Here is a 24889-nt window from a genome sequence, read left to right on the forward strand (position 1 = left end):
AATCTGAGAGACTGTGTGAAATTCTGGGACATGCTGAAACTGGGAGAAACTGGAGATGTCTGGTGCAGTAACGGGCTTCAAGGTCTGTGAGGGCAGAGGCAGTGTCCCTCATCCAGTAAGTGTCAGATACATAATAATTATCAAACATATTAATAACTGAGTGAATGGGCACGTGAATAATCTGATGACTGAATGACAAATAGTGTCAGAGATGAGTTCCCTAACAAGTAGACTCTGACATAGATTTCTTACAGAATTTTTATTGGGGAGTTCTCTTTAAATGATATCTGTGGGGGGCGAACAGGTCCATATTGGGCAGAAGGATCTGTGGGCTGTGATGCATTTTGCAGTCGCAGACTCCACTGCACAACCTACCAATGGGATGGTCACCAAGGAAATGGTGCCAGACCTTTAGATCGAGTACTGACCAGTTACTGGATGTAGGAACCCCTCTAAGAATAGAGCCTTGGCCTTGGGCCAGGCAGCTCTCCTCGGCTGGGTGATCGTCAGCCCTGAGATGCCAACAATCAGCACTCTCAAGCAGCACAGGGGAAGAGTGTTTTTCAACCCAAAGGGCATGGAGGTAGGGGTGGGTCTGAGCCACAGACCTCCTTGTCTACTGAAGTAGGATAGAGCTTTTGCAAGATCGTGCCAATCAAAATACTTTCAAGGGTTTGAATTATGGTCACTATACAGGAAAATGTAGTAATAATGTTGGTTGAGCAGCGGATAGTTTTGTAAAATTGGAAATTTCTACTCAGAAGGATGATTCAGAGGTTCTACAAAATCTACAGTTAGAAAAGAAAGAAAGAAAGAAAGAAAGAGCATCTAATGTCAGTTGTATAATACATTCCACATTCCATCAGACACTGGGAACAATGTCAAAGAAAAAAAAAAAGACTCACTCTTACAAATAACTCATCAGCTAGCTGGTAGAGATGCACACAGGAAAGTACAATATTTGGAGTTATTTGAATATCATGTGGGAATGAGAAGAATTGAAGGAAAACCTTCCAAGTAAGAGGAAGAAAAGGAAATAAGTAAATTTTAAGAGGAGATAATGACTGGAAAAATCAATCATCAAGCTAACTTTGGAGCACAAAATGCAGGAGTCATTTGAATCCCAAGATGGGGAGTGTTGGCTTAACCTGCAGGAAACAGAGATGATATTTCAGTTAGAGACCCAAACCCATGCTGTGGGCTCTCCTCTATCAGTGCCCCCAGATTTAAGTGGAGCCAGAGACACTGAAGGTTAGATCAGATTAAGACGTTACAGCAGTAGTCCAGTGAGGGGGTGATAAAACCTTAACAATAAATATGGATCTCGATGCTCATTTTCTTGTTTTCATCCTGGCACTTAGGTTCCATAAGATGTTCAAAAGCCAGTAAACTGGGTGAGGGGTATACATAACTCTCTGCAATTTTTCTGAAAAAGATAAAAGTTAAAGAAAAAAAGAATGAAGAGTAAGAAAACGACTCAGGAGTTTCTGAGAGCTCATAGTTCAGAGACTGGTGAGAAAGGGTGAACTCTTCCATGGAGATGAGCACGACACATCTGTTTTGCTCGATTGAGCTGATTTGCATGTTTAACGTTTTTTTAGGAGAAACATCTTCCCCCCATAACGAGATAACACATTATCAAAAAAATAAAGTCAAGTGTGATGTTAAGGTAATGAGGGTGAGTATTCTGTTCTAGTCACTCCCTACCTAAGCCCTGGAGACAAAGAGGTGAACAAATGGAGATTCCTATCATCACAAAAATTATCTGCTAGTGGGTAACTTAAACTGAGAAATGACTTCACAGAGACAAAATAAAAAAAATCAAACAGATTTCTGAATGACAGAATCACTGCGTATATGTGCGCCGTGGGTATGATTGGGCAGAGGAACGCGTGGGTCACCGTTTTGCAGATGGAATGCTTCCAACCTACGCTGAAACAATTAATTACCCATCTCTCTGGGCTGATCATTTAACCTGCCTTAGCCTCCAACTTCCAATCTACAATACATATCCGAATTATTGTGAGGGTTAAACCAAACAACATACGCAGAGGTTTAGCACACAAATGACCACGTCTGAAGCCTATGACATCAACTCTGCCTACGTTTTAGAATCTAGGTTGATGAATATCCGTATCTTCGGGGAATCTGTCCAACCTACAGGGTGGCAAGACAGGGATGGGAGTATTTTTAAAAATCTTCTCAGGCAACTCTTAGTCAAAGCCAAAGTTCAGAACAACCATAGCAGATCCTGGACAGTGTTAACTTTTCACTTCACTCTTCCCACCCCCAGAAACATTAATTACTTTGAAGAGTTCGTCAGATTTGTTTATATATGAAGCATTTTTTCTTTCAACTATTCAAATTGTATAAACGCCCATGGGGATTACTTTGCCTTAAATGGAAGTTGGGGATATATCCTAGGAAGCTTACAAGACTGATGATGATCCTATGGTCACCGATTACTGTAACTTGATATTATTGTCCTACAACATCACAAAAGTGAGGCAGGAGTCATGGGCCAGGTTTCCATCATTTCCAGGCTCTGTGATTCAGCTTTTTTCTTTTTTTCTTTTCTTTTTTTTTTTTTAACACATACAAAGACAATCATTTTTTATTTCGCACATCTCCAAGTTCTGTGTAAGAATCAAATGAGATAATATTAAGTAGAGACAAATGACTAAGAAGATATGTTTGGAGTCATATTGTCTTTAACCAGGACACTTGTATTATTATTTTTTAAATTTTATTTATTTATTTATTGTGGCAGGGCAGCAGAGTGAGAGGGACAAGAAGATACTGCACAGAGCACAGAACCCAATGTGGGGCCCAATTCTACCCAGAACCTTGATCACAACCTGAGCCGACCCAGGCTGAAATTAAGAGTCAGACACTCGACTGACTGAGCTACCCAGGCAACCCTAGGGCACTTGTTTTATATCCATCTTCAACTTCTATGAGTCCTATGTCCTTGGCCAAAGTAACAATACTTTTCTAAGCTTTGGTTTTCTAACCTGTAAAAAGGAAAGTGATAGTAACTGCTAACTCCTAGGCTTGTTGACATAATGAAATATAGTAAGTTATAGAAAAATTAATGAAGAGTCATTGACATTTGATACTTCTGGGAGCTTACTATCCCTGTATTTATATGCACATTATGTGTATTAGAAAATACACACACACACACACACACACACACAGAATCTCATCTCCTGTCAGTTTCCTCTGTGGTATAAATTTGCTGTGGGCTCAAAAATAAAATGGGCTTTGATGTAGCAAGCACAAGGCCAGGCACTGGGCAAGTCACCAGCACAAGTTCCTCGATGTTATTTGGGTAGGTGTCATTCTAATGAATGCCATGTCTCTCGGCCCATGCAAATCCCGCACTGCTGCCAAGATGAACTACTCTGCCAGGCAATGCAGCACAGCGAAGGTAAGCTTTTACCCACAACCTCATCCATGATCTTTCTGCCTGATGCTTGGCTTCCCGGGAAATCCGCATCCTTCAACTCGAGATGTCTGGAAATGAAAAGGCAGTACTACTTCCCGTCAAGGACAATATTTCTCCTAATAGTGATTCAAGGCTGTTGATGCACCTGTACCCTGGAATAGATGTGTGCAGAGGGTTTGTGCATGCATTTGTCAAGTGATTACCCAGAGGGGGGAAAAATGGATACTTTGAGGTTAATCTTGCAGCAGAAAAGATTTCTAGTCAAGCTGTGGTGTAGGCTTCTCCATGGAAATGCATGCAGAACGCAGACCACAGAGGCAAATTGAAAAGTGTAAACCTTGCAGGATAATGTTTCTTCAAAGCGGCAAGTGTTGGTGTGTGATAAATAGGGCCCTGCCTAATACCCAGGAAATATAACAACAGGATTCTGTTTGTGTTTTCATTTGGAACTGTTTTTGTCCCTTTGTCGAGGATACAAGAGACTCATTTAGCTAGTGACTATAAATTTGACACTGTGCCATTTCTCTAAGAAAGCTCCTATTATGATCCAACTTGATGCTGATCCTAATTATAATAATATAGCTGTTGTATTTCCAGCTGTTGTCAACAAAAATGATCCCTGTCACCACAATGCATCCTGCTAGTATCAATTCAAGTAGGAATACGTCAATTCCAAGGTGAATTCTGCTTTTAATCAGCCCATTATTCTGCATTTAGTTTCTTGGTTAAGTGAGATTCGCCAGTGTGTGCTTGGATTTTAATTAACAGAGGGCTTGTGGTATCATTTGCCTCCTGCCACACCTGTAGGTTCCCTCCCATTAGCAGCAGGACCCACACATCTTCCCCCTATAATGACAGCAAACACTACAAGCAATATTAACCATCAAAAATTTTACACTGTCAGGTTAGAGGTTCCAGTTTGCTGACAAACTAAGATGAAAGGCCTTCGGGAAAATAAGATGTTGGGTTTAGGTAGTGCAGCTCTGTTAGCTAGACTATACTTTTTTATGAGCAAGTCAGCACACCAATTCTGCACATTATTCAGAAAGAAAAATGCTGGTGCTGACACCCTGAGCAGGAAAACAAAGGTTTGGTGCAGCGTGAAAATGTGCACACTGGAAAAACTAAAACTCTTATGATGAGAAGAACACAAACCCCATTTGCAAAGAGTCATTTGCAATACATTCTCAGAGAATAAGCATTCTGTTAGCAGGTGGGAATATAAAGCAGCAGAACCTTTGCAATCACTGAAATTCAAAGGCCTATGTTCTTGGCCTCTTGCTACCATCTTCCAACTTTTGATTTGACCTTCTGGCTACCCTGATCCAAGTTCAGTGTGTACCATCCGTGGACAGAGTATCTGGCATTATCATCCCCAAATGTCTTAAACATTCACACATTCCAAAGATCAGAGGCCTAACAGGTCACAGCAATGATGCAGCATGCATTCGTTATTTTAATAAAACTAAACCCTCAGCCCACCTTCCCTCATCTTCTTGGCTCATTCTCCCAAGTCCTAGGCAACGCAAGAGGTAGTGGGGACACAGGTGTTGCCATGACAACCTTTTTTGGTTGTTGACTAGCCGAGCAATAATTTCTTAAGGCCCGCATAACTTGTTGACGTTTAAATTATCGCTTACTAGAAGCTGAAGCATCTGGCCCTGGATGTTTTAAGTGTGTTATGCCAAATCCATTATTTTTTACTTTTATGGAAACATGTTCTGGGATGCCTCTGTACATGACTGGCATGCAACTTCTAGAGGGTTTTTTGTTTTGTTTTGTTTTGTTGTCCCTCAACCCCCACCCACCCTCAAGTAACAACAGAACACAGACCTGACATGCTTACAGAAAAGCTCTGAATAATTGCAGGCAGCCAGTGTAGTTTTCCTGACATCTCCCCAACGGACCATCCACCCTACTCTCTCCTGAAGGGCCCCAGGCAAATCCTCCCAGTGCAAAGATGTCCTAACTCCTACCAGTATTTTCGTTGTTCAGCTTTGCTGTTTCGTTATAGAAGACACAGGTCAAGTATCCAAACCTCGAAGGGATGCCTTTGGGGATCTTTGGAGGTTGAGGAGGGTTAACCGTGGATCAGTAGAATGTATGGCTTGCGTTTTTTAACCCTATATATGGAGAATTCTTTCTCAACCAACTTCTGAGGGAAACAGTGAGATATACCATCTGTAAGCAGGAAGACAGGATTTTACTTCCTTCTAAGAACTGCTGCTCTGAACAACTATTGGTTAACTAGGGAAGCTATGGGGAGGGTGACAACAGAAGATGAAAACCTTCTCTTTTTTGGTGCCCAATCCTGCAATTTATAGAAGCCAATTAGCAGGAGGCAAAGGCAGCCTGGGTTTGCCATTTCATTTCACAAATCAGTCTTTAAGACATATACCACACAATGAAATCCTAAACAATCTCTTTCCCCTCCATCATCTTTTGCAAAGGCCTAACCATTGCTCACTGGGTGTTCTTCTCATGTGCCAGCTCTCAGTCTGTAGTAAAATGTTGCTGCCAAATTCTACATGCTCCAAATTGAATTTATTACGGGAACAGGGACAGATTCTTAACTGCAGTCAGGCGGACGGACAACACGGAAATGCATCCTGTCATTTCTCTGGCTCTACGATTCGGGACATAAACTGGGGAAATAAAATTCCATTTCCATATTTTATTCTGGAGCATTTAGAGGTATAAACAGTTTTGTAACTTAATGAAACATCCATACACACTTAACATTGTGTTTATAAAATGAGCCCGAAACTTTCTGGAACAATTAAACACTTCAGAAAATGCGCGAGCGCACAGATGTCTTCCATTCACCCCTGCATCATTCCAGTGAACATCTGTAACATGCGTCGTGTGACAGAAGTGAAAAATATTGTATGAAAATGTGTAACTGTAAAATCTCAGCCATGTTTACTATGCACGGGAGAAAAGTACATTCTGCATTTCTCACAAACAGGAGCAGGATGGTGGCCTACCCACTGCTTTTGCAAACAGATAATGAGGACGATTGGAAGTCTGGTTGTGAAAACTAATAAGCTGTCTGTTTTATAGTTCTGTGTGCATAAATAAACCTTTTCAGAATCAGAATGACTCTTATAACACAATGGGACCCAAAAAAGTATATATTTTTTTCCTTAAGCTGCCTATTCCCAGCGATCAAGCCTTTGCTAATCCGTTACCTATGGAATTAAATCCTATAAATACCTAAGAAGTAAACTGGTATCATTATGCTTTAGACCGCCGGCTATTTCCATCCTGACCTTGCAAAATTAAGCTACCAGGGGTTCCACGGATGCCTTCTGCAAAGTGTCAGGACCGTGGTAGGTGGAGGCTTCCTTCATTGTATTTTATTACATGAACTCATTCATTCACTCACACAAAGGCTATTAGCATAGTAGGTACTGTGGGCTGAGCTCCAAGTTAGACTTGGAGGGCACAAGAAAGTGCAGCAGTCAGAGTTTCTGTCCCAAGAGTGTTTGAAGTTCATTTTAGCACATTTTCACATGGTTTCACTGTACTGCAGGAAACTGCAAACCTTTGTTAAATGTATTTGCAGAAGTCGTCGGCATGATGTAGTGGAAAACAGGTATATGCTACACTCATAATGTCAGAAGTGTTGTTCACATCCTCTTATTATCAGACTGAGATCCATACTCTACATTAATGACATGTCACTCTTACACTCCAAGGATTTTTTTTTCCTCAACACCTATTAGACTCGGTTTCCTAATATAAGAAAGGGAATACCGCCCATTTCATATTCTGAGTCTGCTCCCTGCGGATGATGGTCAGTAGTCCCTGGGTGGGGAACACTGTGTTGAGCTGCACCTCTGGCTCTCTATGGCACGCTACTTTACGTATGTTTGATGAAGGATGAATTTGAGTTTAAGAGGCATGAGAATAAAATTATAACCACTCCAGTGGCTGCTCATTTTTTATTCTTGTAGAAGGAGCTGAATTCTCTAGTTAAAAGCTTAAAATGGCAGTACTGTGGTTGTGACTACAATCCCTTCCTTTCCACTCCCCCAACCTTTGCTGACATGTAACTGACAAAAAAATTGTAACATATTTAAATTGGTCCACAACATGATGGTTTGATATCCGCAGACATTGTGAAATGGTTACTACAATGAAATTAATCAAGACATCCATCACCTCACATGGTTACTTCCCTGTCCCCCAACTGAAAGACAAAATGCTTAACTCTCTTATCAAATGTCATACCTGGCCAAATGAATTGAGCTATTGAGAAGGCAAAGTCTTAGACAAAAACAGGCTTAACTGGGTAATCATTAGAGACCTTTGGTTTCAAGAATAGTTTTTAAAAGATATGCACTAAGTTACCCAAAATATGTCATTCTATATTTGCCACTATCCATGAAGTCTGTTGTTAAAATGGAAAACAGTTGGGTTTACTGCCTATTTGGGCCCTTGGTTATCACAGTATATTTTTACTGAGCTTGTACTAAGTGCCAAGCCTTCTTTTAAGTACCCAAGAGGCTTTATAGTTAGAAGATTCTTGCTTTTTTGAAGGGCAGACCAGTGGGAGGCCAGAAAATGACGGGATGAGTGACAAATGATGTGATCCAGTGCTGTGGGGAAAGAATGGTGGTGAGTAACACGGGAGGGGCAGCTACATAGAGAAAGCAAGGTTTCTGGGAGGAGGGGGCATAAATATTAAGATTACATTTAAGAACAAGGCTGATGCTGAGTCAAAGTTCAGAGGGAGGGCCGCAGATCAAGAAATCCCCATGAAAGAGGTTGATAAATTCAGAGCTTATCTCAGGAAAACAGAATGTTAGAATAGGGTTTACACATTCTTTTACACCAAAGGCTTCCAATTCTCCCAATGTTTTTTTTTTTCTCCCCCCAACTCAAGTAAGTACATTCCTATGACTCCCCAACATATCTACCTATCTCATTCACACTCGGGTTCAAGAATTAGTTGTCCCCAAGCTGAATTGTTACCACTTCTGCACTCTAAAAATATTTCATTTGACTTCTCTGGGGGCATTACTTCCCTCATATATAAAGTACAGTGGGTACAGATTTTTCCCTTGCAGAGTGAAAGCTGCTTGAAAACAATATTTGTTCTTATTCTCTCAACTTTCCCATCTAATCCTCCTCTCCAGAATTAACCCATTCCTCTGTAATGTGGCCTCATCCTTAGTTCATAGCATAGGCATACCTCTACATTTCCTAATGGTACAAGCACTAAGAACAATGCCTGGTATAAAATATTTATTCTTTTAATCTTTGCAACAAGCCTTTGAGCATCTGTAAAGATGATCTCCATTCAAACAAAAAGGGTTAAAACCTGTATTTAAAACGAGTGATGAGGGTTTCCCACCTTCGTATCTGTTTCACTGTTTCTGAATTTTAGATCTTCAACTGCAAAGAACACAGCCTAATGTTTTTATTTTTCTCTCCAGCATCTCAGAAAGTGATATAAATATTTGTCAAATAGATAAATGACTAATTGAATGCATGGTTATTTTCTTTAGGAAGACACATTCAAAGATTAAGAGTAGGTTGATCTGCTGATATTTTGAGCGATTTGTTGCTTTCATTGTTTTGTCTTATTTTCATATTTTAAATTTATTAGAAAAGAAACAGTAGGGATTTTTCCTCCTCTTAGGAGGAGGGAAGTCAGGCTCTTTTCTTCCCAAAGACTGGCCCACTCCTGTGGCTATAAACAAAAGTTAGTATGACATCAAACCCTTATATGAGTTCAAGAAAATTTCCTGTAGAAGTACCGATGGTCTGAAGACTTCATTTGAGGGGCAAGAGGTGGAAAGTGTTTTTACCGGGGAAAAGGAGGAAGGGCAATGATGCAACGTTCTATGGGTGACAAAGTGAAGCCTCTTTGGGTTTAACAGTCCTTCATCGAGGAAGGCTGCAGTCACAACCATGAAAGCAAATCTCTAAGAGATCAGGTCTCTAAATCGGGCATCAAAGTCTAGCTCATCATGGAGGGAATGAGTAGCCCCAAAGCTACATTCTGGGCAGGGCAAGCATAGTTCTGGGCAAAGAACTGGACTAGGAGATTCAACTCAAGCATGAATCAACAAAATCATCTGACAGTAAAAAGCAGCAGCAGTGGCCACGGTTGGAGAGATGGGTGAGGGGAGAGGATGGAAGAAGGTGGAGGAAAGCTAACCTCTCCTTTCATGCTGCTGGAGCTGGAAGTCTGGTAGACCTTTCTCTCTTATGAGTAAATCTTTCTGGATTTCCCTATGATTCACAAAGAACAAGGACTCTCTGCCTATCTTGCCAGAATGTGTTTAAGGAAATTCTACTCTAAGAAAATGACTCAAGAAAGCATTTCTTGAACCTGAGCCACTCTTGCTTGATGATCCACTACCATTAAATAGAGAAGTTCTTTAATCCCTATGGGAGAAAAAAATCACCAACAAGCTACTATGAACTTCATTTTTGTGTTCCTCCCAAATTTATATGCAGAAATCCTAACCCCCAGTGGCATAGTATTAGGAGATGGGGCTTTTGGGAAGTAATCAGGTCATGATGGTGGCCCTTCATAATGGGATTAGTGTCCTCATAAGAAACAAAAGAGCCCGCTCCTCTGTCTCAACCTCTCTCTCTCTCTGTTTTCCACTTTGTGAAGACATGGCAAGAAGGCAGCCACTTGCAACCTAGGAAGCAGGTTCTCACCAGATACTGCATCTGCTGGCACCATGATCTTGGACTTCCCAGCCAACAGAACTATGAGAAATAAGCGCTAATTTTTACCTGGTCTGTGATAATTTGTTATATCAGCCCTGAGTGATTAAGACACAATATCACCATTTCTTAATTTAAGAAGTGGACATTCAGGTCCAGTTTTACCTGACCCAAAACCATCACTTCTTTTACTGTATTAAAAAAGAGGGGGGAGGCATACCTATATTCTGGTAGTAGTATATTTTAAATTAAATTTTACTTTTTATAAACACATCGACTTTCAATCTAACAGAGTTAGACAAATAAATAAATAAATAAATAAGCTATCACTGGTCCTATTTTCATATTCCAGTTGGGACAAGGACAGTGAGACTTTAAATTATCTGCAACTAGGAGCTACATGCTTTCTACGCAGTGTCCTTTACCGTCCCTTACTCATTTTTACACTCCAGATATACTTATGCTGATACTGTTGACTCCAAGACACTCAAAAGTGTGGAGAACAGCACTCAACAAAGCTAAATACATGGATTCAGGCATAGAGTCAGTAAGTGAATAGATACTATTCTAACTCACTTTTTTTCTTTCCTTAAACCCAGACAGCTCAACAATGAAATTCCAACACCTTAACAGCAATAGTCAAGATTATCCATAGGTCGGAAACCTAACCATACAAGTAAGAAATTCACACACATATGATCCTTACAAATAACCAGCCTTGGCAAAAAGACTTCACCTTAAAGAAAATTAATCATCAGACTTGAAATCAAGTCAACCAGGTCAATTCCTAACCATATCCTTTGTAGATCTGGTGCTATCAGCTCATTCCTGGATGAAGGAACTCTTGGATGGTAGTTAAGAGCCTGTTTTCTTTCCTCTAGGTCATATTAAAAGATGTGTGAGAAAAAAATAGATTTCTACAGTTGTACATGAAGAAGTTAAATGTGGTCACATGAAATAAGCAGACTGTAGCATGGAAACACAAATACTAGAAGAATGTAGGGAGAACTTGATACATGCATGCCCGGAGAGAGCTGGGGGAAAAAATGTATCGAAAATTCTACCTGCCTTAATTAAAGTCTTGGCAAAAATAAAAGAATATGTGAAAGACTAGGCATTGAGTTTACAAAAAAATGATTAAGAATCTGCCAACATCTTGATTATTTTTCAAACTGAGAGAATGGAAAGAGGAACAAAGAGGGAGAGAGGGGAAGACAGAGAAAAACCGATTATGCTTCTATGCTTCTAGCCCTGAAGATGTAATGCTGAATCCGACATGGACCATACCTTTAAATAGTCCAACAAAACAGTAGGAGGAAACCGAATTAATTTTTCGTATTATTCTCTTTTGGTTTGTATCCTTCTCTCTCTTTATTCTTCCTTCCTTAGTTCCTTTTCCTTACTCTTGATGTTTATTGGTTGTTGGATACCATCAAACCATGCTTGGCCCCGAGATTTCAAAAATAAATACAGGTCTTCCATGGTCTTTGAAGAGGGCTCACAGCCTAATGAGGAGAGTCACAGAAAGAAACTTCACTGCACAGGCTATAATTTAGGTCAAGAAGTAGTGTGTGTGCAGAGGAGACTGGCTCCTAGCGAAAGGTGTAAGGCAGACTGGAGGTATGGAAATGCAACCTCCCCTAATGACATCACATGACAGGTAGCTCGACGACAAGTGTATTTTGTGATTTCAGAATACTGACCTTAAGTTAGGTGATTTTTTTTTTTTATTCTATTCCCAGATTTTTATCACATTAAGACCTCTTCCAAAATTGGGTTTTATTTAAGAAACAAGTCAAATTGCATCAATTTATTTGTATAAGATATTTGGAAATATCAATATTTTTTCTTAGGCTTGTTTAAATTTTAATCATGATATCGTGCTGGGAAATAGTAGCTTTGTGAGGTGCTCACAAAAGATAAATGTGAAAATCAGCAGATTTGAAAGACACAGAGAATTTGAAGAAACATCAAAGAAAATCCCAACTCTGTTTCAAAAATAACTGAAGTGATAATGTACCTCATTCAATTTAGTTATATTTCCACTCTTCAGTGCTTCCTACTTAGCATAGTTAAGAATTTTAGGTAGAATGGGAGAAATAACTGTATACATTTTCTTACAGCTGTGCCTTTCCAACTGTGTTTTACAATCTCTGTGACTTTTTTTTTTCTTTTTAACATTTATACTACCTTTGTGTTTACCCTTTGGGCTAATTTGTAGTTGACCCCAGTAATAGAGCCCCTTTAACCAACATTTTGTGACAGGCGATCATTGATTTAGCAGTCCTGCAGAATGCCTTAAAAATCAATGTGTTCAAAGAAGGAACTGGTGGGACTTTATAATATCACATCTCGTTTTTATCACAAATTTCCAATTTACCAAGTTCCTGTCTCATTATTTATACCAGACAGGGCATGCTGATGAGATACACAACCCGTTCTGTCCCTTTTGGCAATCCATTTATAACTGAAGCACAATTAATATCTTTACAGCTGTTCTCTAGGCAGAAAGAAAAATGTGGCAGCAAGGATTTTGTACATGTTTGAGTATAAATATGTGAAATGAGGAACACTGGGATATGTCTAAAAACAGTGGAATCTGAGCTTTTCTTGTTTTTAAATTCTCCAGAGAAATATTTTCAAAACATTATTTCATATAGAATGTGCAGCTACCTATAGTGGCTCTCCAGATTCCCCAGGAAAATAATTAGGAATCTGGATGGTCATTAAACACAAACTTCATCATGACATTCCTTCAAAAGAAAAGCATAAAGGGGAAAATCCATGAATTTCTAGAGAATTCCACATCATTTTAACTTCTGTATTTCCCATTCGTTGTCATTGGCCCTTTCTTACTTCCAAATATTCGTCTTTTCTTTTAGTTAGATAGTGATCATTACCATCAAATATAAAGAAACCACTATATTTCTGGCCCAAGTATTTACCTGATTGGATTATCTCATTTAGGTTTCACACAGACCCTAAAACTTATATTTAAATGACTTCTAGCTTCCTGAGAAAGGATAAGAATAAATAGGTACCCAATAAATGTTTGTTTTCAATTCATTCATCTGCTCAATTACAGATGTTTTCCATATGGACATTTGTTACATAATTAAAATAGCAACTACCCCCGTAGTTAGTATACTAAGGGGAATAAATGATTAATACAGAGATAAGTAGGGAGATAGATAATTGGTAAGTAGATACATAAATGTAGATTAGATATATAGATGTAGTCAAACATCTGATTTAGTAATTCCACCTCTTTCAAGTTATCTTAGAGAAAGAATCCAAAACATGAGCAAGTTTTTTTTGTTTGTGTTTTTTTTTTTTTTCCTACATGCTGACAGAATAAATGAATACCTATTTAAAAAACATTTAGAGGAGCATTTGGGTGGCTCAGTCGGTTGGGCATCCAACTCGTGATTTTGACGCAGGTCATGATTTCAGCGTCCTGAGATCAAGCTCTGTGTTGGGCTCCACAGTGGACATGGAGCCTGTTTAAGATTTTCTCTCCCTCTCCCTCTGCTTCTCCATCCTTGCTTGCTCTCTCACTCAAAAATAAATACACACACACACACACACACAAAGTAAATAAATACACAAATGAATAAATGAATTATAAACAAATAAAAACATTTACAATATCATTGGTAATAGTTATAATAGCAAACCTTAAAATAGAAAAAAAGAAGATAAAATTGGCTATACAAAATGAAAACAAACAAAGGAAAATACTGAAATACTGTTTCAAAAAAGAAAGAAAAGAAGAAAGGAAAGGAAAGGAAAAAAGAGAAGAAGAAAAAGGGAAATGAAAAGAAAAGAACAAAACTAAAATGTTTAGGTCACTGTCATGGGTTCCCATAATCAAGAGATGTGGGACTTAACAATCCTAAGCTGACTCTGTCTGGCAGCAGATGGCAGGAACGATGCACTCTCGAGTGATTCATGCCCTAGGTACTGCAGAATATGTACCATACTATGTACTATGCACTATGTGATATGTACTATATTATTCCTATAGGACTTAAAAAAAAATCCAGAACTTAGCTGCTATTTGAGAATCAGAATGTGGAGAGACACTCACTGGACATATTTTGAAACTATCAAACAAAGCACAGTATGTCAGAAAACAGAGAAAGGTGTCCAGTTTGAGAAGAATCCTGCTCTGGGTGAATGATTCCTTCATCAGAGCCAGAATCCCCAGAGAAGTAGTGTTTAAGATGCAGAGAGAGGCTTAGGTCCTACCCCTTGGAAACCAACTCAGAATGAGAGGAGAGAACAAGGAACCCACCTCACCACACACGAGCCCACGGAAAAGAGCTGTTTGTGAGTTGGGAAGAGGAAGAGGGGCTTATGCCCTTTTGAAAGTTATATGTTATTTCAAGTTTTTAATTACAAAAGTAATACCTACTCCCCGTGGGCAGCGCTCCTCTTTTTAGTAGGTAACTCAAAGAGACACCTTAGAAGGCACAGATGTAAGAAGGCTGGGCTTTTAGTACTGTGCAAAAAGTGTTAAGAAGTTAATTAGCACCTGCATTCTAAGGAGCAGTGAGTACAATGTAGGACCCGAGAGGGGGTCAAACCCCGTGAACAGCCTCCAGGAGAGACCGCAGAACTGCCAAAGATAACAGCTTACACTTTACTTCTGTAAATATTTAAACCCATATATTGTAATTTTTCGGTAGGACTAAGGCATTAGGCACTTCTAATTCTCTCTCTAATTAGAGTGTAGCTTGTATGAATGTGTGCTTTTATTAATGGAAATCAATAATGAATACAGTTGCTGCTATATAAATACTAAAAGATTAGTTATTTAGACAATGCTAAGCATCCACTAGACTCTTTAATTTCCACAAAGAATCCTGAAGTAGGCTGGATGCTTCACCCTACCTTTATTGGCTGGCATATCCCCCAGGCGGGCATTGCCTCTGAAAGGAATAAAAACCTCTGCAGCAGTGTTTTCTGAACTGTGAGCCACACAGTTAATTAAGAAGTGAACTACAAACTGGTATATGTGAAATTCTCAGGTCCACCAAAGAATTTCGTATGGAATGGCTTACATCAACTTTCCTATTTATGGTAATTAAATGCTTGGGTGGTACACAGTAAGTTCTCAGTAGATTTACTATATATTTGATAAATAATAAATACATAATAATAAATACATAATATTAAATATGTAATATTAAATAATAAATATATAATATTAAATATATACATAAATATAAAATATTGTCTTGAATCAATATTACAGGCCCAACTTAAAATATTATCTCCCCATTGTTCTTATTTTCCTTATGGGGCAACTAAACACAAGACAGGTTGCAAGAAATCTTGCCTAAGACCACACAGATCGTGGGAGCCTCTGTTTTTGCCAGACATGACACTAGAACCTAGGGATTTAAGGTTAGATAAATAAGACACAGCACTTGCCCTGCGGAAACCCCTAATTTTACGATGTCTGGGTGAACATGTTTGAAAAATCTCTAGGAAGTTGGGCAGTCATATTAGGTGACAGCTTTCACAGGTAGAAGCAGGCAATTATAAACTTGGAACAACTCGGAGGCTTAGTGTTTTTCTCAGACTATGTCATGCTGTTTCTGTGGTTCATTCCCTAATACATCAACATTGTTTCTTTAGGATATGAAATAGCTTTGCAAATGTTCTGGTAGCACCTCGGAAAGATGTGTCATACCTCTCTTATTTTGTTTTCAGAATCTCCCGGCACACTACCGGGAACACCAAGCTGAGAAATCTGGCATTAGAGTCACCCACGGAGCAAGTGGTTTTCAAAGTGTGGTCTCCAGACCAGCAGCTTTAGCCTCCTCCAGAACTTGTTAGACATGTAAATTTTCAGCTTCATTCCAAATGTACTGAATCATAGACTCTGAGGGTGAAGCTGTGAAACTATTTTAATTAATTCCCCAAGTTCTTCTGATGCACAAATTATGGAAGCCAGTACTATTACACCAGATCAACATCTCTGATCTTAAAAAAAAGAAAAAGAAAAAATAAGCCACTAATACAATGTGTTCATAATGCTTTAACTTCTTTTTATAAATTTACAACCTTCTGAGTAATGTAAGACAATTATGAAGATTCTAATTTTATAGAAAATTAGACTGAGAAATTCCCCGAACCTCCTTGCATTCAAAGGTTGTCCAGGAAATACCAAAACTGGGAATACATCTAAGCATACTTTTTAGTCTTTTAATATGTGATCCATTTTTAGTTAGTGTCAGTAAGGATAAAGTCATGAATCTCCCTGTTTTCATCCAATGATTTCCAGTAATTATGGTATCTTACCACCAAATGGTAGGGTGTCATGATCAGAATAGCCACATTTTTTTAGGATGGCAAATTAAGAAATACAGGATGCAGTATAGTGTTCATGTTAATTATACATTTTTTTCTGTAAAATTAATATAATACAGCTAAGCGCAGTCATTAAAATTATATACTTTGTGAAAGCTGTTGAACAAGAATTAAATAAGCATAAATTTCCAGGCACGCAATGTCACAAATCCCTTAAGAAACGGAAATTGCTGCTCTCCTAGCTCCCACATTATCTTAAAAGACTTCAGGGTCTCAATGACAACTTCCTGGTGGTCTCCATTCATTACCCAAGGCACTCACCTACTTCAGGGCTTTAGATTGACTAAGAATCCTAGATATTTTGCTGAGCCTCCCAGGTGCCCCATTACACATGTAGTCTCACGGTAAAGATGTTCTCCTCTCTCTTTAGTAAATGAATATGTGCTGACCAGCCACCAACAGCAAGTTAGCTTCAACTTTCCATTTGTGTCTGTCCCCTTGCCTCTCATTTCTGATCCAAGCATTATCCTAGATTTGGTGGAAAGCACACGGAAAGTACATCTGGCAGAGGGAAGCTGCTTCTGTGGGGCTGATAAAGAATAAGAGCTGGAACAGGCAGACTTGAGGCAGATCATAAATCTCTGAGTCTACTATACTTACCTGCTTGATTTACATGACTGTACTATCATGGAGAACCAGTGGGATCGGAGAGATGGACAACGCTATTGCACAACAGGTGAAAATCTCACACAAACATTGAGGCATCCCCAAAGATCGTTGTAATACATATTTACATAGTCAGCATCAGTTCTCTTACATCTAAACCTCTCCCTCTGTCATTAGAATGATGTGCCATTTCAGACACCTTTTTTGCTACATTTATAAAACCCACTGAAATCAAACACAATTATTTTAAGCACCACCATAAAGAAATAATTTCATCATCTTCTTAGAACAAGACTACCCAGTGCCATATATTGCTGTTGAAACTGACAAACTCATAAAGAAGTAAATGGGAGTAATGTGGAGTTCTTCTTTTTTTTTTTTTTTTTAAGATTTTATTTATCTATTTGACAGAGAGAGAGATCACAAGTAGGCAGAGAGGCAGGCAGATTGAGAGGGAGAAGGGGAAGCAGGCTCCCTGCTGAGCAGAGATTCCGATGCAGGGCTCGATCCCAGGACCCTGAGATCAAGACCTGAGCCGAAGGCAGAGACTTAACCCCTGACCCACCCAGGTGACCAGTAATGTGGAATTCTTAAAACGGAGGCTTCGTAAGCATTTGCTAAAACTCAAATCCTTTGGAACTTGAACTACCTTGAATCAGAGCCCACAATATAAATAATTTCTCGCCCCCAATTTTACCAAGGTAATACAAAATTAATGATCTCTCATGTTTCTATGAAGACTTTTCGAATCTGCACATATTTCACTATGGGTGTATATATGGAGAGTAGAATGCACTAGACAGAGAGGAGAATTCCCTTCAGGATAGAATTTATATTTCAGAGTAGAGAGACTGTGCGTCAAGCCAGCTATTTTTGTTGCTGTTCCAGACTCGACGCATTTTTCTCTTTGATTTGGAAAGAAAGCAGCATTTTCCCTCCAACTCAGACAGTATATATCACACAAATCCACACACAAACACACACGCTGGAACATATAGACAGAGTGAAGGGTGAAGGAGCGTGTGTGTGTGTGAGAGACAGAACGAGAGAGTACGAGAGGGAGTGACAGAGAGAGGGAGGTGGAAGCAGAATGTGTGCAAAAAAGAGGTAAAATATTAGAGATTCTTGCTTCCTTCAAGGATTATGACAACATTTTTTTAGACACGGCATTAACCTACAATTCATAAACAGTTAAGTTAAAAACTATGAAGAAGGGGGAGTAGAATGAAGGTTTTGTCACAGTTAAAAAAAATAATTACAGGGGCGCCTGGGTGGCTCAGTGGGTTAAGCCACTGCCTTCGGCTCCGGTCATGATCTCAGGGTCCTGGGATCGAGTCCCACATCGGGCTCTCTGCTCAGCAGGGAGTCTGCTTCCCTCTCTCTCTCTCTGCCTGCCTCTCTGTCTACTTGTGATTTCTCTCTGTCAAATAAATAAATAAAATCTTAAAAAAAATAAAATAAAATAATTGCAAACCAAAATATGTTTTTGTGCTGTGTAGAAATCACTCTCGCAACGTGTTGGTGTGCGAGCAACCACCATGCCCTCACATGACTGACCACCTGGTCATGTATTAGAAGAATTTGGATCTTTCTTTGAATATATTTTTATGTGCATTCATGAAGGATGAAAGACTGAGCAATGAGTTTCATTTTCTACTCCTAGAAAAAATACCCTGAAAAAGATGCTCAAAGAGCACCCCGAATAAATTATGACCGAATGGAAGAAATACTTTGGACTTCCTCACCTGGATTTCTGTATTTATTTTCTTCTTCTTCTTTTTTTTAATTTAAGATTTATTTATTTGTCAGTGAGAAAGAGGACAAGCAGGGGGAGCAGCAGGCAGAGGGAGAAGCAGGCTCTCTGTTGAGCACTGACCCCAATGAAGAACTTGATCCCAGGACCCTGGAATTGGGACCTGAGCTGAAGAAGGCAAATGATCAACTCACTGAACTACCCAGGATTTAGGTATTTGCAAAAGCCTTAGTCTGGGGACAGCAGGAAGTGAATGAACCCATACCTACCTTAAAAGCAGCCGTTATTCTCCTAAATACACACACACACACACACACTATATATATATATATATATATATATATACACACACACACACACACACACACACACACACACACACACATATATATAGACCTATATATTTAACATACAACATTGTACTCCAGTGGGGCATACAGAATGTTTTAGTTAGATTAAGGGGTTTGTGGTAAGACTGTAAAGAATAAAATCCCAAACTCACTGCATATTTGCTGTAAGACTCTTAGTCAATTGCTGTATTGTCTTTACTTGATACAAAAAAAAAAAAAAAAAGAAAGTGCCTCATAGATGTGTGTGCGTGTCAAATCAGGTGAAACTGCCTAGAGTAGTTGTCGGTCTTCAGCAGCAGTAATGATAAGGATATTGATAACGATGATGTCCACACCACAGATTCACTGAGCACCCACTGTGTTTAAGACACCAGCCCAGGAATTTTGTAGGTGATACTCTTATTTCTTAACAAACAGTTACTGAAGTGTCATTACTCCACATACATTAGTTTTCTAATGAAGAGTGAAAGAATATCATTTTAAAAATGACAAACTGGGGGCGCCTGGGTGGCTCAGTGAGTTAAAGCCTCTGCCTTCAGCTCAGGTCATGATCCCAGGGTCCTGGGATCAAGCCTTGCAGCGGGCTCTCTGCTTAGCGGGAAGCCTGCTTCCTCCTCTCTCTCTGCCTGCTTGTGATCTCTGTCTGTCAAATAAATAAATAAAATCTTAAAAACAAAAATTCCAAACTGGATGTGCAGAGAAGAGAAAGAATACATCCACATCTGCGTGTTTCATGAGCGGTCTCCCAGATCCACCACCTCCTCTCTAGAGTTCTCATGTCTCCTGCCCCCCTCATTTGAATCTCCAGGTAGCATCTCGTGTTGTACATTAAATCCTATTTGATAAGAGGCCATCTTAGTTGCCATCTGAAGATTTTGATCCCTTATACGTGAATAAGATTAATATATTCACCTCCATGTCCTGCCTGAGTTCCTAAAGCCAGGGAAAAATAAAAGATGACAGAGTGTCTCTTATATTTCATTGTCTAAATCCCACACAAATGAGTTTCCTCGATAGTAGACTGTTAAATCATTATTCCCCAGCTCTCCACAATACCCTTAACTCCAATGACCAGAAACCAAAAGAAAGTAATAAATAGGGACACCTGGGTGGCTCAGTGGTTTACGTGTCCCACTCCTGATCTAGGCTCAGGTCGTGATCTCGAGGTTGTGAGACAGAGCCCTGTCTCAGGCTCCACACTCAGCAGCGCATCTGCTTGGATTCTCTCCCTCTCTGTCTCTGCCCCCCCCCCCCGCGCACACACTCTCTCTCCCTCTAAAATAAATAAATCTGAAAGTAAAAAAGAAAAAGAAAATAATAAATAAACTTTATTTATATTGAGTCACTAAGGGAAAGAATGTTACAGTTTAAGATGGATTTCTTTTTTTTTTCTTTTTTTTTTTAAAGATTTTATTTATTTATTTGTCAGAGAGAGAGCGAGCGAGAGCGAGCATAGGCAGACAGAGTGGAAGGCAGAGTCAGAGGGAGAAGCAGGCTCCCTGCGGAGCAAGGAGCCTGATGCGGGACTCGATCCCAGGATGCTGGGATCATGACCTGAGCCGAAGGCAGCTGCTTAACCAACTGAGCCACCCAGGCATCCCAAAGATGGATTTCTTTTAAATAGGAGGGAGAAGGGGCGTGTGGGTGGCTCAGTGGGTTAAAGCCTCTGCCTTCAGCTCAGGCACTGATCCCAGGGTCCTAGGATCAAGCCCCGCCTGGGGAAATCTCTGCTCAGCAGGGAGCCTGCTTCCCTCTCTGTCTCTGCCTCCCTCTTCGCCTACTTCTGATCTCTGTCTGCAAATAAATAAATAAAAGCTTAAAAAAATAGGAGAGAGAAACTTGAATAGCAAAAGAAAAACCAATGAAGGAGGCCATGAGCATCCTCTCTTTTAAACAGAAAGCACTTTCCTCACTTCTATATCAGTTTGGTTTATACAGGAAGATCGAAGACACAGTATCATGTAAAAGAAATTCCCTCTTTGTCACATTTCAAGATCAACTGCCTTGTCACTCTGAGAGGCACTACAGATCTTGATAACATTCCAATACCAAAATGCCTCATGCTTCTCGAAGATGCAGGATTCCTCGAGTGCTATCAGTTGTAACAGCTCCTTACCTTCTCAGGAACATACTGTGTCTGGTCCTTATTGAGCCTGTCCCAGACTCGTCCACTACATCTCTTAGCTCCACAGACCAGGACAACACATCTCTCTGTCACCCTTGACCTCCGTGCAGGAAGGTCTTTGGTCTGTTTCCCTAATTGCAATTGAAATATTCAGAGAGAACATTGCTTCTCATTTCCTTTTTCGGCTTAATACATATTTTCTGAGATACCTGTGTTTAAGTCTTGCTAGGCACAGGAAGACAACAGTGAACTTAGAAACAAAGGCTCCATCTTATGATTAACACAGATAACTACACAAGTAATTAATAAATTATAATTGAATAAAAGAAAAGACAGAATGGTAGGAAGTCTTTAACACGCTTGGAGGAAGTGAGAATTATGTGAAACCTGAAAGACTGACCCTCCTAGGCAAAATCAACCCTCAGAGTCTTGTGTGTGGAGACTCTGAGGCCATCACACATGAGGGACAAAAACTAGGCTATAAGGCAGAGTCAACAGCTTAAAAACATGGGGATGTAGGCAGAGTAAAATTGTGCTGAGCATTACCAGTTTATGTTATAAACTTTTATTTTAAAGATTTTATTTATTATTTATTTGACAGAGAGAGATCATAAGTAGGCAGAGAGGCAGGCAGAGAGAGAGAGGAGGAAGCAGGCTCCCTGATGAGCACAGAGCCAGATGTGGGGCTCGATCCCAGGACCCTGAGATCATGACCTGAGCCGAAGGCAGTGGCTTAACCCACTGAGCCACCCAAGCGCCCTATGTTATAAACTTTGAACTAGCTCTACCGTGCAATGGAGAAACACTGAAGCTTAGTAAGCAGGAATATGTCACAATCAGAGAATGCATTCGCAGTCACAGAATAGTGAATGCAGACAAGCAAGCAGTATGGAAGCCAGACAGAAGTCTGAGTGATATATAATAGTTCCTTGGACTAGGATGGTGAGAGAAGATGCAAGAGTGGAAAAGTAGAAGGTGACCTTTCTTCACTGTAAAAATGGTTAAAATCCACCCACATTTATTTCTAAGAGCAGTGGGAGGGCACACAAGGGTATGTGGTAAGGGATGGCTATGCTCAAAGCCCTGTTTTAGAAATAATCACTCTTCTACCGTAGAACCACAGAGGAGGAGATCAATAACAAATAGCACCTGTGATTTCCCTCTCACCAATAAAATACAGCAAAGGTGATGGGCGCAGGGGAAGATGATGTTACAAGAGTCTGTAACCACTGTTATGCTAGAGACTCTCTTGCTGACTATGAAGAAGGAAGTTACCACGCTCTGAACTGCCATGTGGGAAGGCCATGCAGCCAGGAGAGGAGGATGGTCACTGGAGAGGAAAGAAACTGAGACCCTCAAGGATCTCAACACTGCCAATAACCAACCATGAGACCTTCGAATGGGGATGCTTGCCCAGTTGAGCCTCAGATGAGATCTCAGGCCTGGCTGAAACATTGAATGCAACTGTATAAGATTCTAAAAGGACTTCTGGATCTCCCACATGGATCCTGACTCACAGGCTATATGAGATAATAAGTTACCACTGTTAAAAGCCCATTAAGTTAGTTTTGAATGTGCTGGTCGTTAAAAATGCCCCTCAATCCCAAATATCCACGTCACATGGGCAGTTTCAGTTGCAGGCCTGGAACTCAGCAGAAAACTTAGACATTAGATGTCAAAAATTCTTTTATGGGTAGGAAGCATCACAGAAACAAAGGGTGAAGATATGGCCTGCAAAAATGATAATAGAATAATTATTTAAACAAATAAACTAGCTTAATTCTCAAAATATAACCTAAACCATAAATATGGAAGAAGACTCAACTTTAGGGATGCTGATCTCAGAGAATTCAGGAGCATGTTGACTTAGAAGGCCAATCAGGGTGACTATCATAACATGGAATTATGCCTCAGAGCTTGGGCCAACTGACACTTGCTACATGCCAATAAGACTATTTTATCCTTCATATGATTTTTCCTTCTTAAATCCCATTTTAAAGAAAAAGAATCCAGAGTCAGAGAGGAAATTTCCCTTCCCATGGTCATTTAGTGGTTAGGAGAAGATCCACAATTCAAACACCGTCTGGCTTCAAAGCCTGAGCATTTACCTTTGAACATTTCAAGGAAGCATTCCATCAGACACAGGGAAGCACATTTTTATATTCTTTATGCACACCTAAGCCTAACCTTGAATCCCACATATCTAAGCAGTCCCCACCCTGCTCAAATTGGCTTCTATGGTATCAGAAGTTCTGTAGACCTTAAAGAGCTATGGATACATCTAAAGAATCTGGCAAATCTTAAAGTTAATCAGGAATGTCTTTTCTGTTCAAAGCAAAGTGCCAAGTCTAATGTGTTAGAACGAGGACGTCCCTTCAAAATCTAACATGACTCTTGTCTCTGAGGTGGGGGATAAGGCAGCTTCAAAACGACCTTTTTCACTATTGCTGACAGCACAGCAATAGCTCACTTTTATCATGATATCTTGAAATATCTTCTGATCGGGTGTGTTTTACTTGACGGTTATAAGGTAAAAGATCCCACCAAATATTTAAAACAATCACATACTTTAAATTCATCCAGGGGCTTGCTCACTGAGTGCAATATTAATGGCTTGTAGGCACTGGATTTTTTAGGCCTACGAATGCAGACATGATGCTAAAATGTTTTCCATTTTGTAGGAATGGATATTTCAGCAGAGCCTACAAGTCCTACCGGCCCAGACTCTAACCTACTCTGAGCAGATGATATCATGTGCCTATTTCTCATCAGGTCCAAAGATCTTAAGAAATGGCTGCAGCTCCTCTGAGTCACAAGCCAACATGAAATTTTAGTGGATACCCTACCATGCAAATCTCAGGCGAACAAAAAATTCCTGCTAATCTCTCCTAACATCTCTGGGTCCTCCTCCTCCATGGTTTCGCTATGAAACTCCTTCCACTCATCTTTGGCAAGCCTTCAGAGAAAGCAGGTTACCTTCCCTGCCAAATTAGGTGCCCCTTGAAGGCAGGCATGGTTAAGAGAGAACATTTATCGTATATGTCCTTGGTTTGGCATATATCAAAATGTGCACATGCATTTTTGCATGACATGTTGCTCTCCAAAATATGAGGAGCATTCCAGCAGGGCACTCTAAGTATGCAAGGAATCAGCATTAATTAATTTCAAATCCACAGTGACAGATGTACATCCTTGCATTCTCCTTTTATGCTGATGGATATCTCAGCATAAGAGATATCCATCGGCTTGGGTCATGATCCCAGAGCCCTGGGATCGAGCGCTGCATCTGGCTCTCTGCTCAGTGGGAAGCCTGCTTCCTCCCTCTCTCTCTGCCTGCCTCTCTGCTACTTGTGATCTGTCAAGTAAATAAATAAAAATCCTTAAAAAAAAAAAAAAGATATAAAAGCCTTTGGCAGGCAACAATGTCTATACAATAGCTACTGACTTTAATATATTTACATATAGCTTATGTTGTAGCTACCTAATATTAGGTATCTATTTCATTATATCTATCTAGTATTATATTTATC

At 39.8% G+C, this 24889-nt stretch overlaps 1 protein-coding gene across 4 annotated transcripts in view; it reads right to left on the reverse strand.

Annotated features, from left to right (window-relative positions):
• The window catches only part of CDH8 (cadherin 8), a 375260-nt gene that overhangs the window by 206350 nt on the left and 144021 nt on the right, over positions 1 to 24889 (reverse strand). The window lies entirely within an intron of this gene.

The sequence above is a fragment of the Mustela nigripes genome, chromosome 17, assembly GCF_022355385.1.
Source record: "Mustela nigripes isolate SB6536 chromosome 17, MUSNIG.SB6536, whole genome shotgun sequence".
Lineage (NCBI taxonomy): Eukaryota > Metazoa > Chordata > Mammalia > Carnivora > Mustelidae > Mustela > Mustela nigripes.